Consider the following 13225-nt stretch of genomic DNA (forward strand, 5'->3'; position numbering starts at 1 on the left):
CATTTTATCCACTACAATTGCATTGCTCAAATGTGCTGTTATTGGTACCATTTACTACTGAAAATATCAACGAGATGTTTATTTATATTTGAAGACATATTAAAGCCATTAACGCTTGCTTTCGACTCGCACTACTATTCATGATTGAACAAAACTTTTGGCAGGTACTGTATGAAAAAGTATGTTTAATAAACAAGAGTCGAGAGTATAATGAGCTTTTTTCTCCCTACCTACGATTTTACCAGCACGCATCCAAGACATCGGAAGGGGCACATCGCTAGGGCAAGTACATGAAGTATACCCATTTGGGAAGCTCCTCGAAAAAATTACTTTCATCATCGTCGACCGCCGTAGCTTATAATTGATAAAATTACATTCCATAGGGTGCAACTTATACAAAAGTAATAATAAATAAAAATAATGTATGCAATGCTTCTAGTTACTTAGTTATAAATGAATCAAAACTAAAACGGATCTACCTCGAATCATTAAAACATTTTTTAACCTGAAAATTTCATAATTGAATATCAAATGCGATTAACGTCTGTGAGCAATTAGCGTTTCCTAATGGAGGCAATGAAGATTATCTTCAGGAACGGGTTTTATTCGATGGCTAAGAGAAAAAGGAGAAAATATTTCTAAAACGGAATCGCAGCGGCCACCGACTAGGATTAAGCAAACCGCATGGAAGATGGATTAACGGCTATTAGAGGAAATGTTCATTGAAAAACCTCAACAAATAGAAAAAGTCCGTAACGTATAACGAACGGCGAGTGCAACGAGCTCTAGATGCACACATACGAAACAGGGATTATAGCGTCGTTCAATGCTAGTTTGCCTTCATTGTCTAAAATTTATATTTTTACTGAAACAAAATTACAAAATTCGAAAATAATAATCATTATGACGCAAACTTATGCTAAAAGATGCATATCCAAAATGATTATTTGGGCATATGGTGCAAGTTTGAACGTTCATAACTTTCTAAATTTGATAGTACTATCTGTCATTGCAAATACTATCGCTATAGAGTCTAGACAACGGAAAATTATAGAAAACTAGAATCACTCGCGGTTCCGCTTGCGTTGGTATCCCAAATACGTGTCAAAGGTCATCATCAAACTAATTTCTCTATCCCTTGGGAACGGTATTTCTTCTTCTGGATAAAGGGTACCCTATGTCCTTTCCAGTACCCCTGATAATGTGTCTACAAAATTTTAAGATGATCGATTTAGTAATAAAGGCGTGAAATCGATTACATGAAACTAATTTTACTATCCGTCGGGAACAGAACTTTTATTCTGGATAAAAGGTGCCCTATGTCCTTTTCTGTACACCTGACAAAGTCTCTACAAAATATCAGGATGATCAGTTGAGTAGTTAAGGCATGAAAAGCCGACAAACAAACACATTTACTTTTACATTTATATCCGACTATTGGTGATACTAAAATGAGGATTGGCTTATGGGTTTTTCATGTGGGTCTTAAGGGGCAAACATAACAGAGGTATAAACTTATAATTATCTACAATCTACCCTTTGGGGCTCGATGAGGCAAATCCGTTTGAAAATACTCTCGAAAAAATGAAAAAAAAAAATATAAAAATGGTAGCAATCCCCTTGCCCAATTATGTCGTCGTTTCAATGAAATCTTTTACATTTGCAACGAACCAACAAGTGTACTTCCTGATATTACTATTATCAACAGTAAAACGATTGCAATTTAAAGTATTACAAAAGAGCCCAATAACACAATCTTACTTAAGAGCAAACAAATTTTATAAATAAGTAGTATATGTATATATTGCTCCAATTAGAGATTTAAATTGTATTGAAATTTGTTGAAAGCTACTACGCAAAAGAAAAACCCTTCATATTACGTATCCATGCGATGCTAAATATTTAGAAATGTACCTGTACCTTCTGCAGACAATGAAAATATTACTACCTGTAAAATCATAGATGTTGATAAAAAATCGGTTGTCTGTAAAGTCGGTTTACTGACGACAGTTGAACGTGACAACGTCACAAGAAAATACTGATGGAATGGTTTCATTTTTCAAAAGAAAATTTTAATTTTATTTGTTTGATAGATATTTTGTATGGATATAGAGAAGGAGGTAAATGGAAATGTATTATTGTATAGCAGCTGTCCACGCGGACGCATCGCTCACTCAATTAGGAGAGAGACAGATGTCGAACGCTGCCGAACGCGGAGGCCGATTGTGCCTCTTTGTCGCTCGTTCCGCGCTCTCGCTTGCACTTCAAGCCTTAAATGGAACGCCTCAGAGCGAGGTAACGCCGCATGAGTCATGTTTTTTCGTGCGTGCAGCCGGCTCCATCGAATTATAAGACGTTGTCACGTCAAAAAATGGTTTATCTTAATGTTAGTGACGAAAGTAAACAAACAATATGTGTTATACCGTTGCTACATATGTAAAAGTGAACAGTTTCTTAGGGACTCTACTTGCACTCCCCTCAAAATTCTAGCCGGGTAATATTAGTAAGAATGTGAACAAAATACTGTAAATGGCGCAGTAAACGTCATCTGTGGCACGATGCTACATTTTAGGATTACGTATGCTCCAAAAAGGTCCACTTGTGTTGCATATCTACTTGCTGAAAACGAATCCCGGCGTAGCCAACCTCAACGTGATAAGCACGTTAGCTTAATCGAATAAAATAATTCGAAGTGGTCTGTATTCTGTGAACAAATTTCTTTAAATTTTCGCATCAATTTATTTGGCTGAATACGTATCTATGACTAAGTACTATTTACAGACGCTTTCAATGGATTTTCAATAATTCTGTTTCGGATAAGTGTTTTATATAAATTACAGTAAAAAGTAAAATTTCTTTGTTTTAAAATTCAACCTAGTATATTTATAGATGTACGTATATTTATCAAGTGCTGTTAGAAGTACTCGTACGTAGAATTACACGCCTCGTCATTTCCTCTAGTTGTGCTCTCAACTTGCGGTTCCGCGCTTTGAGACCTTTTTAAGAGCATTATTATGAAGAGTGAAATTTTAAGGGTAAACCCGTAAGAGAGATAGAACCAACCTGGTATTGATCCAGCCCAACCAAATTTGGCAGTAGTGCTGTTGACACAATTTCGTAGTGAAGTCGTTCAGAATTTAATTCATGTCACAAAAGTTGATGCTTAATGTTTTCCGATTTTATTATATTTGGGTTATCAAAACTATTTTATGACGTATCTGTATATATAAAAATGGATCACTAAATCTGTTGTTAAAACTCGAGAATGGCTAGACCAATTTCGATTTTTTTTTTGAAATTATTCGTTAATGTCCGAGGAAGGTTTTCATTAAGAGAAAAGTTGGAAAAATTGTCCAGAAAAACGTAAAAACTGTTTCTAGTTATTAATTCTAGGGAATTGCCAAGTGAATCACTTTAGCACGGCTCAACCGATTTGACTAATTTATCTTTTGTTGTACATGTTATAAATTTTGCCACTTTTGTCTTTGGTCAGAATTACATGAAACTTTTTATCTTTATAAGCATAAAATCAGACACCTACTTCGGCATTTTAAGAGGGGTGGTGAAAAGAGGTTGCAATTGGACATATTCTATTTGTGGTTGAATTTACTTGAAAGTTGCAACATTTCCATGGGGTATGTTTTATGCGTAGGACCCTTAAGGATGAAATGTTCTACTACGTTTGTATTTGAAATCTAAGATGTCGACATAACATACAATTAAAACTTTGTAGCTGTGAATTGAGAGTTAAAAAATTTCTGCGGGCGAAGCCGCGGGGGAAAGCTAGCATACATATAATTTTGTTCATCATCATCATAAGGTCGTCAGTCCTAAGACTGGTTGGACACGTACCTCCACTCTTTCCTATCCTGAGCTAAACTTCGCATTTCCCTAAAACTAGAACAGCCCACATCCTTAACTATTTGCGAACAGTAATCTAATCTAGGTCTACCTCTACCCCTCCTAACTCCTGTTTCTGCCACTAATATGTCTCTGATCAGACCTTCATGCCTGAGAAGGTGTCCTAGCAACCTATCTCGCCTATTTTTTATTGACTTCCATAGAGTCCTCTGTTCTCCTATTCTTTCCAATACCTCTTCATTTCTAACCTTTTCTACCCACGTTACCCTCATCATCCGCCTATAACACCACATTTCGAACGCTTCTAACCTTTTCTTTTCCGCTGCGCCCACTGTCCATGTTTCGCACCCGTACAATGCCGTGCTCCAAACATATACCTTTAACAACCTTTTCCGAATTTCTAAATTAACCGTTCGCGAGCATAGAAGTGACTTCTTTTTATTAAAGGCGACACGACCCTGCTCTATTCTCTGCTTTATATCCCTACTACTCGTTCCATCCTGACTTATCTAACTTCCTAGGTATCTAAAATCAGCCACTTCTTCTAATTTTTCGTCTCCTATCTTTATATTCACTCTTTCCCTACTTTTTCTTCCCTTGCATACCAGTATTTTGTTAATCTACATTAATAAGTCTTTTAGTTAAATTCTATATTTATTTAAAATAACAGGTCTTGTAGGTATATAAGCAATTTATTTTACAAAATAGTACAGTAGGATCGTTTATCTCAATTGTGTTTACATCTAACTTATGATATTTTGATTTATCATTCGAATTATTTATATTAAATGCCTTAAATCGATTATCCTTTGTTGGATCGCTATCAATACATTATCGAATATCCCTGATACTTCCAGAAAATTTCCGTAATATTATCGTAGGAGTTTTTGAGTGCGATTTGTGACTGTTAACTTTCAAAGATGTAAAGGTGCCACCGCGTCGTATCGATTGGTGCCTCAGGCATACGTTTATAATGCTAGTACAATTTAACAATTACTTAGAAGTTTTTAGTTTCTAAAGATCAAGTTTTTATTTACGATTACAGGAGAATATTTTTGTTGAGAAGACGTTTTTAAATCATCACTTGTTGATGTTACAGTTTTAAAAAATGTCTTCCTTAGTAATGAAGCTTATTTGTTATTATGAAATTCAGAAATATGAAGACGATCAACGTTCAGTTCGCTTCCAGATCCGTTAGACGAAATTATTTTCTGCTAAAATTTAATATGAAGTTGTCCGTTATGCTCGTCCAAGTGTTACAGATTTTGCTTTAAACTTTCTGGCTCCCTATTGTTGAGCAAAGCTTAGATATCTCGTACCAGTTACATTGATAAAGTTCATTAGGTACAACAAGTTCGGCTTGCAATTTCATCAAGTGAATTTAATATCCTCTTACTTAGATTAGATCCATTTAGATAATAAAGTTAGTATCAAACAATGGTACACTCACGAGTTTCATTTCTGCTACAAGCGTCTTCTTTTAACGGAGTGGAATATCAGGTAGGTACTTTCCTATCACATTACAGAAGTAGATGTTTTCCTTGACTTTATAATACTAACTAATGGATATGGTCGGAAAATACTTACCGTTGAAAATACAATGGAGGAAATGTTGCAGTTTGAGGACATCTCAAGAATGAAGTAAATTTTGTTAAAATTTAGTGGCCTAGGTGTACGATGATCCTTTTTCTTCATGGATTCGTTAAATAGTTTCATATTTATAAACAATTTTCCACAAATACGAACTACATTTCTTTAGGTTCAATGTATACTTTCTGTAGCGATGTGACCTTCAGTTTGACCGGCGCAAAGTAGAAAAGAACAGCACTAGGCCAGAAGAGGAAGGAAACAACTCTCTAGAGAAAGTAAATGAAGTATCTATTTGTTTCTAGATGGTACCTACATGCAAACGTTTGTGACCTTCACAGTACGTATATATATGATCAGTAAGCATTCATAACTTTGTACCTTTCATCCCTCTGAAGGAAGTTCCAAGTTTCAAATAAAACAATCGGTAGCTAATCTATCGAAGAAAACATTTCCGCTGGCTGAACTGCGGTTTATTTTCGTTGTTGATTACTTCTAAGACTTGGTAGTTTATTTTCCGAACGTCACCTTTTTGGCTTCGGGCAGTTTCTACAAACGGTATTTCCCCCGTCGCTGTTGCTCTTGTTATTTATTGAAGACAAATTCCAGATGCTCAACTACCCCCGAGGTCTAACAATTTTCTGAGTAAACATTTGCCCAGTGAGTAGGAAGCAGAGTACTGTTGGTTACATGACGAATGCGGTAAATTGGATAATGTTTCATTTTCTGCGTGGCTTACTTGATTATATTATCTACTTATCAAAAGCTGACGAAAACGATTTTACCGATGCCTCACTTACATAATCGCAATAAGTATACGTAGATATATTTAGTTTGAAACGCCAAAGAAAACGAGTCGTTATTGAGTACGTCCACTTTTCTTCAACCGCCCCAATAACATAAATTATATTCACACTTCTTAGCAATTTTCTTTGTTACTTTCGACAATGACGATGACCCTTAGACCCCATTGAGGACAGCATCAGTTCACCAATTGGTCGCGGATACTTTTACCAATTTATCACAGTTTTGTTTTCTTTTCTTTTCATGTTAAGAATCGATTTAATGTCGATGTGACCTTCAGTTTGACCGGCGCAAAGTAGAAAAGAACAGCACTAGGCCAGAAAAGAAAGGAGACAACTCTCGGCCTAACTCCTAACCGGTATGGAGCGTATAATCCGTACAATACTGCACGGAAAATTGGCCATCTTATTCACGATAATTGCATCGCTACCTACGATTTTGCCAGCGCGCATCAAAGACATTGGAAGGGGCAAATCGCTAGAGAAAGTAAATGAAGTATACAGCACGGACTGCTGCAAGTTTGAGAGCTGAATCAAAATTAATCTATATAAGTAAAATCCATTAAAATCCTTGAATACCATTTTGAGGTTTCCGCATTAAACGATTATTTATTTCTGACATGGAACGGAGAGAGTGCCACAACTAGGATGCTGACGTGGATTATTTATGCCCTGGATTAACAAGTACGAATTGCAAGAATTATTAATGTTGCGATGAAATGTTCGGTCTTGAAAACGAATGGTTCTTGAAGACCGTTCAATAGATTTGGAATACATAACTTTTATACATATGATGGTATAACGTAGTTAACGTCTGTTCCTGTATGTACCCGTAGGAAAAATTTCCATTGAACTTCAATGGGATTCAATGGAAAATTTGTAAATTCCATTCAAACCCATTTGGCATAAATGGAAAAATAATTGTTCCCATTTACAATAATTCTTCTTCTAAATTTTCCACTGATTTTCAATGGGAACCAATGCAAAATTTATAAATTCTATTTACAACCATTCAATATAAAGGGAAAAACAATTGGGTACGTAAAAATGGAGAAGATGTTGTTTGAGATGATTAGAACTTATTAAAAAAAATGGAGAAAAACGTGCTGATGTTAATGTGATTGTCAAAGCAAGTTGTAAAAAAACCTCATATTTCATCTTGATTAAAACGAATATCATTTAATTACCACTAACAATAATTAAAGGTAAGAAATAAATAATTGACACTAGGATTTCCATTGGGTTCAGGAATGGAAGTTCCAATGGAACGCAACGGAAAACCCATTGCGTTCAGTAACGGAAATCCCATTGAGTTCGGGAATGGGATTTCCACTAGAATTCTAGTGGAAATTCTATTCATCCCATTGACAGTTCTCCATTTATTACCATTAATTATTATTAGTGGTGTAATTAAATGAAATTTTTTTAATGGAGATAGAATGGAAATTTTTCCTACGGGTACGTACTTATTTAGTAGTTTTTCCATTTTAACAAAACATCAACTGTTAGAGCTTTCTGTTGTTTCATACGATGCAATGGTGAATTTCACAACTTTAAATCAAAACATGACGCGTGAATACGAATCTTTTCAGGACATGAATAGTGGATTCCGCGAAACGGATAAGGCTTTCACAAAACAATAGTTACTTCGTGAAACAATGCATTTTAGCTTTGAGCGTGAATAAATGCCGAGACAGCTTTATCGAAGACACACATACTAGTTTACAAATATAGTGCAGGTAACTATGTTATTATATGTATGTATGTAGAAGTACTAAGAAGGTCAGAGAGTAACATAGTGTAATTTTCGTGGGTTTAACAAAATTAACTTCTAAGACTGATAACGACAAAAACTATTTATTTACACTAATTACTAAAGAACTTCAAACACTATTTAATTATTACTAAACTTAGGTTATGAATTCTTCTATTTATTTACACTACTGTTGATATTTCACTATTCACTGCGCTATTTATTTCACTGCTATCACTGTCAATTTATTTCTGGATTCACTTCTGCTAAACTTAGGTTATGAATTCTTCTATTTATTTACACTACTGTTGATATTTCACTATTCACTGCGCTATTTATTTCACTGCTATCACAGTCAATTTATTTCTGGATTCACTTCTGCAACGGTCGATTTATTTCTTCTTTTCTCGGCGATCGTCTGTTCCTTTAAATGCTCTTTTGTTTACTTTCTGGAACCTTTTGGAGACATCCGGATAGTTTATTTTTTCTTTGAAGTGTTTAACTGCTGTTTAACACATGAACAAAGGCGTCCGCGGCTAGTCGGCGAATCGATAAACCGTTCACGCACACGTGTGCCCGATCGCACACAAACACACTCGTGCTCGCTACAATAGGTACTAAATTTTAGTATTTAATTATACTGTCCGTTTGTCACCAAATGGAATGTACCCAATTATTTATTTATTAGTTTTAATCCAGGACACTTAGTCCAATTAATACCTTTGTATGTATTTTTTGGTTAATTATATTTAGTGGTAATTGTCTCGATTAATTTTTACCTACTATTTAATAAGTCCACACCGTATATTAGTCTTCATTGACTGTTACAAACTAGTCCTCATATAGCCCGATAATTTAGATCGAAGCGTTTGGCAGTGGTCATTAGATAATAAAGAGATTTGAATCCATTTTGGCTCTGATTGCTTATATTACGTTTGAATTTTAATCATCTGAAACATACAAATTTTCAATTAAATTTTATCAATTCTTCATACAACATTTACTTCGGAATTAGTTAGTGTGTGTGGTGATTGGATTTGAAATCGAAATCACATTAACTATAATTAAACATCAACCAGGATAACCCCTAGTAGTGCATAATAAGATGCTTTAATTAATTACTGTTCTAAATTTTTAAATTGATAACTTAAAATTGGGGCGCTTTCCGATTATATACACTACCTAAGCAATTGAGGTATAACCTGGAAAGAAGTTAATTAAGTGACAATATTCAACATTAATAACTTATTTTCCATTTTTGTTTATAGAAGATCCGTAAAATTAATTCTTTATATTACCAAAAAAAAAAGAGGCACTAGAAAGAATAAGAGAACAGAGGACTCTAATTGAAGTCATTAAGAAATAGGTGAGATAGGTTGGTAGGACACCTTCTCAGGCATGATGGGCTAGTCAGAGACATATTAGAGGCAGAAACAGGAGTAGAGGTAGACCTACATTAGATTACTGTTCGCAAATAGTTAAGGATGTGGGATGTTCCAGTTTTTGGGTAATGCGAAGATTCGCTCAGAATAGGAAAAAGTGGAGGTGCATGTGACCAACCAGTCTTAGGATTGACGGTCTTATGATGATTGCCAAAAATGCCATTAAGTGTGTAGTAGTGGTCAGCAGAACAGTCTTGGTATGTTTCATTTACTTTCTTTAGTGATGTGTCCCTTCCAACGTCTTGGATGCGCGCTGGCAAAATCGTAGGTAGGGAGGAAAAAGTTCATTATACTCTCGACTCTTGTTCATTAAACATACTTTTTCATACAGTACCTGCGAAAAGTTTTGTTCAATCATGAATAGTAGTGCGAATCGAAAACAAGCGTTAAAGCCTTTAATATGTCTTCAAATATAAATAAACATCTCGTTGATATTTTCAGTAGTAAATGGTACCAATAACAGCTCACTTGAGCAATGCAATTGTAGTAGATAAAATGGTCAATTTGCCGTGCAGTACTGTACGGATTATTCGTTCCTCAGCGGTTAAGAGTTTGGCTGACAGTTGTCTCCTTCCTTTTCTGACCTAGTGCTGTTCTTTTCTACTTTGCGCCGGTCATACTCAAGGTCACATCCCTACAGAAAGTAAACGAAGTATAGTGATTTTGGTTTTGCTTATATATAAATATATTTCAACCGTGTGCTGTCCAGACATAAAAACAAAAAACACTTACTCAATTTTTTCAAACATTGGTACACTTAAGTATGGTCTTGGTCTTGTATATTCGGTCTTGGGTTTAGTCTTGACCTAACTCGTTCGGTCTTGATGATAGTCTTAGTCCTATTCATTCGGATTTGGTTTTAGTCTTGGTCTTGTTCGTTCGCTTTTAGTTTTAATCTTGGCCTTGTCCCTTCCGTCTTGGTCTTGATATTGGTCTTGATTTTTTTACAAGATCAATTTTGCTCATCGCTGCCATTAAGTTTACCGTGACAATTTGACTAAAAATGGTGAAAGTGTGTCCATAACGTTACATGGAAAATTAATTAATTTTAATTGTTATTCGTTTTTTGATGTTATCAATGAAAATGTTCTTACTATTGGTTAGTAGATATAAATTTTGATGTCGTTTCACCGTAAATGCACTCGTTGTCCGATTGCCTTAAAGACCGATTTGCTACCCTTGCATTAGTCGAATCAATTTGCCCATAGACAATCAAACAAACGTGGCGTTCATCGCTCCACGAAGCCCCTGGCCCTGTCCTTCATTCAACCAAAACAGAAAGTTTATAGTGCTTTGTGTTTGTCTTTTTCTTAAGGCTTTCCCTAAAGTCCTTTCCGGTAACAAGCAGTGAAAGGAAAATAATGGAAACTCGTTTTTCAAGAATGTGTTTTTAGCACATGAGTTAAGCTTTATAATCAATACGACAACTTCTGTCGATACTTTATTTCAAACGTTTTAAAGTCCTGAGGTCACAAAGTTATAGAATACTTCAGAACTGGTTGTAGCTTTGATTGCTTAGTGTTTTCTTAACGTTGACTAATAAACAGAATCTTAGGCTTTAATAGAGGAAAGTCAATAACTGAAAACCTTTAGTAAAATATTTGAAACATTTAAGAAACTTTTTAATTTTACGTTCCTAACGCAGGCAATATTCATTTAGATAAATATTATATACGAATGGAATATTAGGGGATTCTTTTTTTAAAGTAGCTTCATTGCAGTTTATGTTTTTATTTCAGCTATTTAGGCAAGAGGATTTATTGAACTTTGAACTCATGGATTTAGTAAGATTGAGTCTTCATTTCCAGTAACATTCAAATGATTTTTTTCAAAAATGCATTGGACATTGCGTTTCCTTCATAGGATATGGAATCGTCCATCTCCACAACGTGTCGTGATACAATTTTTAATTAAATCGGCTTAAAAAGAATCTGAAATCATCCAAAAATAAGAAGAAAATGTACAGGGGAGTGAACGTCTCCCTAAAACTCCTGCGTCAGAGCAGTGAGTAGAAGTGAGGAAAGAGAGAGAGCGTCTAACGAAGCCAAGCATTTCCAGGATGAAAGACTATTTGTTTTGATATACTGGGCATTACCTATCGTGAGTATGTTCCTTCTGGTCAGACACTGACCGGACAATTCTATGTCAGCACCCTGAAGCGGTTGGAGTCACGCATTTTCCACGTAAAGCCGGTATTTGCAGAGAAAGGCTGGATTCTTTACGCACCCGCGCATTGTTCATTGATTGTCTATGAGTGTTTGGCCAAAAAGGTATTCACACGTTACCGCTTCTCCCCATTCAGCCCGGGTTTAGCCCCATCATCATCATCATCATAAGGTCGTCAATCCTAAGACTGGTTGGTCACGCATCTCCACTCCTTCCCATCCTGAGCTAATCTTCGCATTTCCCTGAAACTAGAACATCCTACATCGTTAACTATTAGCCCTGTGCGACATTTTTCTCTTTCTAAAAATGAAGTCTCACATTAAAAGTATTCCTCATGACGCCGTAGAAGAGATCAAGGCAACTGTGACGACGGTTCTGAGCTCCATAACTTTAAAAAGCGGAGGGTGTTTCCAATCGGTGTTAAGGGTTGTCACAAGACTCTAAAGGGTGTCTATTACAGTAAAACCTACAAATATTTATACAAATAATAATTTTGTTTTATTTCCTGTGATCGATAAAATTACCAAATGTTTGACGAAGTTAATAGATGGTACGATGGTATCATGGGCGAAAATGGACTGTGCAGTTATATTAAAACAAATGAGAATCTGTCGTGCGAGTAAAATCAAAAAGTAATTAAACTACAAAGCAAATATGCCAAATTGCTTTGTATTATTAGCGAACTATGTTGCGAGCGAATAGTTTTCAGCTTTTATTAAATTCCAAATTAATTGTTGTCTTGCTTTGTAAATATTAGCTGCTGCTGCTCCAACTGATGGATACGATGGCATAAAAAAATGTTACAAACAAAAAAGCAATTCAGCGATGAAAAACTTTTTTTATTTTATGTAATAAAGGAGGTATTTAGTCAAAAAACAATTATGTATTCTACTCTTCGTTTTATTGACTTTTTTAACGTATAAAGACAGAAGAATGCCCGAGCACGTCAACAACAGACCGAAACATTGATGAAGTGAAGAAATTAGTACTAGTCAATCGTCGAATCTCCGTTAGAGAAGTTGCTGAAAACTTAAACATATCGACTGGCTCCTGCCATTTAATTTTTACCAATGATTTGAGTATGAGCGGGCCGCCGCAAAATTCGTACCAAAATTGCTCAATTTCGACCAAAAACAGCATCTCATTAACATTGTTTTGGAGCTGCTGGACTCTGTCCGCGACAACCTAAGTTTCCTCCAGAGGTTCATAATGGGTGACGAATCGTGGTTTTATGGTTATGACGTGGAAACTAAAACTCAATCATCCCAATGGAAGCTGCCGCACGAGCCAAGACCGAAAAAAGCGCGCCAACTTAGGTCGAATGGTAAGGTTTTGCTTACAGTTTTCTTCGATTGCTGGGACGTGGTGCATCATGACTTTTCAGCACAGGCTAGAACTGTCAATAAAGAATATTACCTGCAAGTTATGCGCAATTTGCACGAAGCAATCCGCCAGAAGCGTCAGGATTTGTGGAAGAACAAAAATTGGCTTTTGCACCATGACAACGCCCTTGCTTAATATCGTTGTTTGTGCGTGAATTTTTGGCCAAAAACAACTCACTAATAATGCCGCAGTCACCGTATTCCCCAGATCCCAGATATGCCCTCTGTGAC

At 35.7% G+C, this 13225-nt stretch overlaps 1 long non-coding RNA gene across 1 annotated transcript in view; it reads left to right on the plus strand.

Annotated features, from left to right (window-relative positions):
- The window catches only part of LOC108738477, a 66471-nt gene extending 53555 nt beyond the window's left edge, over positions 1-12916 (plus strand). Inside the window, exon 4 of the long non-coding RNA XR_003232076.1 lies at positions 11186-12916. This is a non-coding gene — a long non-coding RNA (uncharacterized LOC108738477). The remainder of the gene's footprint in view (positions 1-11185) is intronic.
- The last annotated feature ends 309 nt before the right edge of the window (positions 12917-13225 follow it).

This window comes from Agrilus planipennis, unplaced genomic scaffold (assembly GCF_000699045.2).
Source record: "Agrilus planipennis isolate EAB-ADULT unplaced genomic scaffold, Apla_2.0 scaffold20, whole genome shotgun sequence".
NCBI classification, from domain to species: Eukaryota; Metazoa; Arthropoda; class Insecta; order Coleoptera; family Buprestidae; genus Agrilus; species Agrilus planipennis.